We start from the raw sequence: 9018 nt of genomic DNA on the forward strand, positions 1-9018 counted from the left end.
AATTGAAAAAGATTTGTTAGCAAAACTGGAATATAAAGATTTAATTAATATTTTGCATCTCAAAAAGCTAGAAAAATAAATTTTCAATAAATATTTTCTTTAAAAAATTATTACATAAAAGGCCTCATTTTTAATTATTGTTTTAGGCCACGAATTATCTAGAGCCAGCCCTGCCAAGTGGTTTGGGAACGAAAGAAAGTGCAGGAGCAATAGATACCATATGAGCATGTATATTATACACATTGTTGAATACTGGTGTTTAGTTGTGGGAGTTCCCAAGCCAAATCTTAAATAACACGAGAGACCGTTTACATTAAAACAAATAAATTATAACTCATAATTAAGATATTTTCTTGGCATTCTTACATCATGGAATGTTATTTTGGAAGGGGGAAAAAAGTTGAAAACAAATTTAATTCAAAATTGAAATGATAAAAGTGTCACATTATAGTTTTAAATAATGATATCATGATACTTATCAACCTTGGCTATATAATTATATATCAACCAATATTAGGTAGTATGTACCAATATTTAAAACCATAACTCACATTAAACCACTAATGTAAGGGACTCCAGTTTGAGGTAACAAATAATCTCCAAATATGAAGTTAGAGCCAGTAAAATTCACTGCATCTGTTGTACCAATCACACGATAACCAAGCCATGTGACCCGATTACTAGTATTGGAGCCCGGACCATAGTTATTATACTCTGCATAGTGTGATGTGTTCCATGCAAAATCTCCGGACCACGGGGCCCACCCAGCAGGATTAATCAAGCTATCCATGAAGGACTGCATATAAACTACCCCCGAGTAAAGCTTCCATGGCCTGCCTAGGAAAGTTTGCGTCGTGCCATTCCTTGACGCCAAGTCCTAGGTAGCAGTAATGCTACAATTATGAATTGAAGTCACGGTGTTTTGATTTATATCAGTCCTACCTTGCGCGGTGATTGTATTATACTGGCCTAGCAAGGAAAGCCGCAGGTATAAATTGCAATCTTGAAGAACAGTCGCAGCGTTTCCAAAGATAAAGTCAACGGTGCCATAGACATCGCATTGTCGGTAGAATTGCCGGAGGGAATGGGTGTAGAGGGTGTCTTGGTATCCTTCAAAACTGCAGTTGTAGAAAGTAGACAAATCGGCATCGTTTCGAAGCGCCACCGCTTGGAACTTTTGCGGTCCGGCGGTGTTGCGGATGGTTAGGTTGAGGGCCACAAATCCCTGGCCTTCCACAGCTGCAAGAAGGTGTTTTCATTCAGAATGTTAGGTTTAGATGGTTTTGAAATACTATGCATGTATAAATGAAGTGTACACACTCTATATATGGTATAGGGTTTTCTTTTTCTTTTCTTCTTCTTTTTTTCTTTTTTTTTTTTATATATATATATATTTGAAATGTAGTTTGCTCGAAAGAAAATAAAATGTGTAGATCAAATTTATTCAAAGTATTATTTACATCATATTAAATTTAAATATATATTGTACACTTTATTTTTAGGACGTTTATTTATTTATTTTTTGACTAAGGAGTTTTTTCTTTATCAATATAAATCATATTGACTCAACTTTGTTTTTAAAATAATAGAACTCAAATCTGTCACATAATTGTAAAAAAATATCTATAAATTTTATGTTTATATAATATTGCGCTACATAAAGTAAGATAGATTTCATTTAGAAACTTTGTATACAGCAAGTTAAATTTTGACAAAATATAAAGAAATTGTAATGTTGTAGTGGCTAAAGTTTCAAATTTCTTGCACATGGACATGATTAATTGCATGTGGGTATAATTTATTGCATTGCTTAAATTTACTAATTTTATACCTCCAACATTTGCTTATGAGATGAAACACATATTAATCAATATAATTAATTGCATTTGCATTGCTTAAAAGAGCTTACCAAATACAATAGAATAAAAGATAAAATAAAAATTTACCAAATGTTGCAGAATTGAAAGTAGTCCACCCATCCGCCATGCTATGGTTACCGGTGATGATAGTCTGGTTAATCCCATCTCCGATCATCATCAAGTAAGTTTGGTGCTTCGCAATCACAACATACTCTTCCTAAACTCCAGCCACCACATAAATCACGAAATTGCCATTGCTACCGTTTTTATAAGTAGGCGCCGCCGCCGCCGCAACGGTGATGTTGGTGAAGTTCCCACTACCATGCTGGTTCACCACCACCATTTGGCTCACATTCACCCCTCCACCACCAACACCGAAAAATAGTTGTGTCATCAGCCCCCGCCCTTGTCTTGCGTCATTTTGGGCCCAACCTTGCTTGAAAAGCACTAGCGATACGCTATACGTCATGCTTCCATTGTTTAACGGAGGTAGCAGTACATTTTGGATGCCTGAAGAAGGCAAAGTTGCAACTCAAAGCCCGTCTGAGCAAGTTTGTTGTGTTGGTTAAGACTGCGCTTAGTAAAGTATGCGTGTCATCAACTTGTGAACTTTGAAGGGTTTCTGTAAAATTGACGGCTTGGATGACGTTAGACAAGAAATCTAGGTTTAAGCTAATAAGGAGCTGGCAATCCTCGAGAGCACGAATGGCGGATTGAGACAACGTATTTTGGCTCTTAAGGTAACTATTGATGAAAGAGAGAATATTTTGTGTAAGAATAATTGATAGAGAGAGAGAGGAAATAAATGGAGTGTATTGATTATGTTGAATGCGTGTAATTTACAGTGTTCAGAGAGGCTCTCTTTTATAGAGGAAGAGAGAGTGACCAAAAAGGCTTTTGGTCAAAAGTAAACTGAAAGCACAAAATAGCATGAGTGCAACTTACAGCAATGATATACAATATACTAATGACAGCTAATGCTATGCTATGCTACAATGGAATATAATATACAATGCACTAATATAATATTAACATCCCCCTACAAATTCAAGGAGGATAAGCATCAACCAACTTGAGTTTGGAAACAAGAGCACTGAAGCGACCAGGAGGATGAGCCTTAGTCAAGATGTCAGCAAGTTGATCGGCAGAAGCAATAGGGAGAAGAAGAACGGTGCCGTGTGTAATATGCCGGCGAATGAAGTGACAATTAAGCTCAATATGCTTGGTGCGGTCATGAAAAACATTATTGTGAGCAATCTGAATGGCACTTTGATTGTCACAATAGAGAGAGGTAGCACCAGAAGAAGAAACACCCATATCAGCAAGGAGCCATCGAAGCCAGAGAAGTTCTTGAGTAGTATCAACAAGAGCTCGGTATTCAGCTTCGGTACTAGAGCGAGCAGTGAGGGAATGTTTCTTGCTCTGCTAAGAAAGAAGAGAATCCCCTAAGAAAAAACAAAAACTCGTGGTGGAGCATCGATCCGTAGGATCCCCAGCCCAATCAGCATCAGAAAAAGCACACAGTTCAAGAGAGGAGGAAGTAGAGTAGTGGAGTCCATGGAACAGAGTGCCTTTGAGGTAGCGAAGGATGCGGAGTAGAGCAGTATAATGGGGAGTGCGAGGAGCCGACATGTACTGACTAACAATGTGAACAATGTAGGTAATATCAGGGTGAGTCACAGTGAGATAGACAAGACTACCGACGAACTGGCGATAAAGAGTAGCATCTGAGAGGAGATCTCCATCGAGAGGAGTGAGACGAATCTAGGGATCAACTGGAGTAGATGTAGTTTTACAATCGGTAAGACCAGCACGAGCCAGAAGATCGGATGCATATTTGACTTGGGACAAATAGGAACCAGTAGAATCATGGGAGACTTCAAGGCCTAAGAAGTAGTTAAGATTACCAAGGTCTTTCACCTCAAATTGAAGAATACGAGCTGCATCATTTCCGGTGATAATCATATCATCCACGTAAAGAAGGAGAAGAGTGGTACCATGAAGAGTAGTCCATATAAATAAAGCAGAGTCATAGGAGCTAGAGGTGAACCCGAAGTCATGAATGGTAGAACTGAACTTAGCAAACCAAGCACGGGGTGCTTCCTTGAGGCCATAGAGGGCACGCTGTAGTTTGCAAACCTTAGTAGGTGGAAAAGTAGACCCAGGTAGGGGTTGTATGTAGACCTCCTCAAGAATATTACCATTAAGGAAGGCATTCTTGACATCCATCTAAAAGAGCTCCTAGTGGCGAGCAGCAGCAACAGCAAGCAAACTGCGAACAGAGGTAAGTCGAGTAACATGGGAGAAGGTCTCTTCATAATCAATTCCATATTCTTGGTTGAAACTCTTGGTAACAAGACGATAACGCTCAATAGAACCATTAGAATGAGTCTTGATTTTGTAGATCCATTTGCAGCCAATTGCAGTCTTGCCAGGAGGAAGATCAACAAGATCCCAAGTATGAGTTTTGTCCAAAGCCTGGAGTTCATCGGCCATAGCTTGCTGCCAAAGAGGATTAGTACAAGCCTCACGATAGGAGGTAGGTTCATGAGTAGAAAAGGCAGCAAACCCAACAATATAATCACGAAGATGGATAGGTGGTTGAGTTACCCAGTGTGGCCGACTCGTAGGAGGATCGGTGAGAGGAAGAGCCGGTGTAGAATGAGGAGAAGAATGAGGTGGTGCAATGAGAGTTGGACCTTCAGGGAGAGCAGTCAGGACGGGATCAAGAGTCAACAAGGGCGCTCGATGAAGGAGGAACCTGTATCAAAGTCATAAGAGAAGAGATCTATGGAAGGATTAGTAAACAGGACATTAGTGGAAAGTGCGGGTAAGTGAAAGGAGGATAGTGAGGAAAACATTTTGTGCTCCCAGAAAGTGACATGTCGGGAGATACGAAGACGCTTAGAGAGAGGATCTCAACAGCGAAAGCCTTTATGTTCAATTCCATACCTAAGAAAGCAACAAAGACGAGAACACGGTTCAAGCTTGGTGTGATCGTAGGATTGAAGCTGAACAAAGCAGGCAGATCCAAAAACCCGAAGATTGGTGTATGGAGGAGGAGTTCCATGCAGGCGTTCAAAGGGAGTTTGATTATTGATGACAGGGGTAGGAGAACAATTGATAGTGTAGACAGCAATAAGGGTAGCTTCCCCTCAAAAGTTTTCAGGGCAGGAAGAAGAGAGAAGGAGAGCACAAGAAGTGTCAAGAATATGTCGATGTTTCCTTTCAGCACGGCCATTTTGTTAGGACGTGCCAGCACGGGAACGATAAGGCTGTGTACCGTGACTCTGAAGAAAGGAAAGGAAATCGGAATCCCGATATTCCATAGCATTGTCAGAGCGAAAAAGTTTGATAGTTTTGGAAAATTGGGTGTGGACCATTTTGGCAAATCTATAATAAAGGCGTTTAAGTTCAGACCAAGATTTCATGAGAAAAATCCAAGTAAACCGAGAAAAATCATCAATAAAAACAACAAAATAACGAGATCCCCCCATAGTAGTAGTAGGGGATGGTCTCCAAATATCTGAATGTATAAGATCAAAAGGTGCATGAGAAACAGAAGTACTTTTATTGAATGATAAAGCAGGTTGTTTGGCAAGTTGACAGGGTATACAATTGAAAGTATCTAGAATTACATGATCCAATTAACCACTAGAAAACAAGGACTTTAAGCGACTAATAGAAATATGCCCTAAGCGACAATGCCAAAGATGAAAAGGAGATAATGAGGAAGCAGATGCAGGAGCAGCGATCTGAGGGGAGTCAGGAACATGAAGGTGAATGAGTTCATAGAGACGCCCGTGCTTACGGTCGATCCCAATAGTTTGCCCCGTTTGAGGGTCCTGCACCAAACAATCAGTAGCAGAAAATGTGACAGTTAGACCAAGCTCACATAATTGACCAATAGAAATAAGGTTTAAGGTAAGAGCAGGGATATGATAAACTTGAGGTAAAGATAAAGAAGATGTGGAAACAGTACCAACATGACGGACAGACATGAGAGAACCATTAGCAGTATGAATTGAGGAAATTTGAGTAGATAAAGAGAAAGAAGAAAATATAGTAAAACTGGAAGTCATATGATTACAACAGGTGGAGTCAAAATACCATGAAGAGTTACTTGGGATCACAGAGAAAGCAGTAGGAGGAGGTGTACCAGAGGTGGAGAGAAGCTGTTTGAGCATGGCCTCTACATCAGTTTGAGAAAACAAAGCGGTAGATGGAGCAGAAGACTCAAAGGAAGCCTCAGAGGCAGCAGCAACAGTGCGATGAGTAAGAAAAGACTGATTCCCGGAACGATGAGAGCTCCCCTGGGAAGAACCATCGCGAGAGGAGTGGCTAGTGGAGGATGATCGGGATGGATTGCGAAAACAATCCTGTTGCAAATGACCAGGACCCAGTTTGTTACAGTATCGGCAGGATCTGACAGGGCAATAAACCAGGAGATGAGTTGAAGGAAGGCCCCGATTCTGACAATAAAGGCAGGCAGTGGTCCACTGGGTCGATGATGACCGTGACTGAGGAGTGGCAAGAACAGAGTCCACATGATGAGTTTGGAGAGTACAAAGACGAGTCTCCTCAGATAGCAGCTCAGAAATAGCTTGTTCAAGAGTGGGCAACGGAACGCGATGAAGCAGAGAGACACGCACGGGCTCAAAAGAGGGAGTGAGAGCCATGAGAAAGTGAACCAACCGCTGCTGATTACGATAGATAGTAAATAAAGTAGTATCTTCTCGATGAGGCCATGCCAGTTTTGAGAGAGCAAGTTGGTCCCAAACAGAATACATTTGAGACAGAAAGTCATTAATAGACTGACTGGATTCTGGGCGCATGCGGTGAAACTAGCTCTGAAGTTGATATTGATGGGCAAGACCAGTAGTCTGGTATCGTTCTTTTAAAAAATTCCAGATGTCTTTTGCAGGAGTGGCTAAAGAGTCAAGCTGAAAACCACCAAACTGAAGACTGGTAGAGGGAACAAAGGTATTTCGAAACCAGGTAATGATCTGGTAGTTCTTACTATCCCATTTTCAAGTCGGTCTTCATATGTAACAGTAGTAGTAGCAGTAGTAGTAGCAGCAATTTCATCGATGTCTTTCACCGGTTGGGTCACATCCCCGGTGATAATGCGCTAGAGCTTCTTTCCTTTGAGGAAGGAAGACATAGCTTGGAGCCACAGAACATAGTTGGAACCATTAAGAATAACAGAAATTGAATGGGAGGCATCATGACGATCCATAATAAGAGCTGAGTAGGGCTAAATAAAATAGGAACAGACTTGTGGGAGCAAAATTAGGTAAACAGAGTGTACCGGTGAGTCTGGAAGGTCGACAATAGCTAGGAAATGTGTGCTGTGCAGAGATGACGTCAGCAGAGGCTAAAGTGAGCTCAGCGGCGCACAATAGCAGGGTGAAGTAAGGCGCACGATAGCAGTAAGGTTGTGCGGCGCACCGTAGCAGAGCGGCGCACCGTAGCAGAGCGGCGCACCGGAGCAGATTAGTGTACGTGGGTGCATGATAGCGGAACGGCGCACGTGAGGCGCACAACAGCAGGCGCGACGTACAAAAGATCAGGATTGACGTCAGACGCTGACGTGAACAGGCAACGAAGGGCGCGTGAAGGCGCGTGTGTGAGGGGTAGCGGAAGTTGAGACGCGCCGAACACAAAGGTGGTGCGTGGAGGCGCGTGACGGCGTTTCTGGTGACAAGCTTGGTGTCGCTGGAATCGTGAGGTGATTCAGAGCTGTTTGGTGACGGGTTTGGTGCCGTTGGAATTGTGAGGTGATTCCGAGCTGTTTGGTGTAGTGCCACTGTATACGGGACTAAACACCAAAAACTAAAAATGCCAAAAGCGTGTAATTGGGCTCTGATACCATATAAGATTAATTGATAGAGAGGAGGAAATAAATGGAGTGTATTGATTATGCTGAATGTGTGTAATTTACAGTGTTTAGAGAGGCTCTCTTTTATAGAGGAAGAGAGAGTGACCAAAGAGGCTTTTGGCCGAAAGTAAACCGAAAGCACAAAACAGCATGAGTGCAACTTACAACTATGATATACAATATACTAATGATAGCTAATGCTATGCAAATGGAATATAATATACAATGTACTAATATAATATTAACATTTTGTGTTGTTGCTAAGGATTGGCGGATGGAAAAACGACCATAGTCATATATGGTATTGCTAGATTGGTTACCCGGCAGCACGGGTTTATGGAAGGAAGGAAAAGGAGTTGAACTACAAACCATGTCGAGTGATGAAGGTGTCGAGGAGATTGCCAAGGAGAGAGAGAAGAGATGGAAGATGAGAAAGAAAGAGAAAATGCAAGTAGAGGAATGCATGGAAGCCATGTTTTTTGCAACACTTAAGATTTGGAGGTATTGTGATGTGAGATGGTATATATATATATATATATATGGTGTCATTGGTACCCCACCTTTTACTATAATTTTATCATAAAATTTCTTAGCATCAATTATAAAATGCATTATCTCATTATAAATTGACATAACAAAAAATATCATTACTATAAGTCACAAATTTTTGTAACAGCAACTACACAATTTTAGATATTGTATTACTTTAATTTATGACAAGATTACACATTTTATAATAAATATTATAAAATTTTATTATAAAATTGTATCAATTTATTATAAAATGCATACGATAAATACCCTTAAAAAGTGTACGCCATACATATTCTCATAATATATATATATATATAGTAGTACTTGAGGAAACAATTTGAAATTAAATATGTCAAAGTCAACTTCGTATGCCTGATCCAAAACGTGCTGATCTTGATTGTTTGCCTCCGAAAGGTGTCTATGAAATTAGGAAATCACTGTTTAGGCAGGGTGAGGAAAAAAATAACACAAATATGAAGGGATGTAATTTTGAGTTGCACTTTTATAATTTTAACTTGCATTTTATCACAGAATAAATTGCACCTCATATATTTTTATATTTTTTTAATTTCTTTTTTTGCCTTATAATTCTCCTTATAAGATTTTGAAATTAATCCATTAATTGTCAGTGGGAATAAACCAGATCAGCCCTTTCACCATGACCCTATAATTCTAGGTTATTTAGCTGTCCATAATTGATGTCTCAACTAAGGGCCATTTTGAGAATAAATTTATAAATCAATT

The 9018-nt window shown here is 40.2% G+C and overlaps 1 pseudogene; it reads right to left on the reverse strand.

The window, feature by feature from the left end:
* Positions 1-547: 547 nt before the first annotated feature.
* Positions 548-8214, reverse strand: LOC114303407 (pectinesterase pseudogene; annotated as a pseudogene).
* Between the last annotated feature and the right edge of the window lie 804 nt (positions 8215-9018).

This window comes from Camellia sinensis, chromosome 5 (genome assembly GCF_055761805.1).
Source record: "Camellia sinensis isolate YWXY chromosome 5, ASM5576180v1, whole genome shotgun sequence".
Lineage (NCBI taxonomy): Eukaryota > Viridiplantae > Streptophyta > Magnoliopsida > Ericales > Theaceae > Camellia > Camellia sinensis.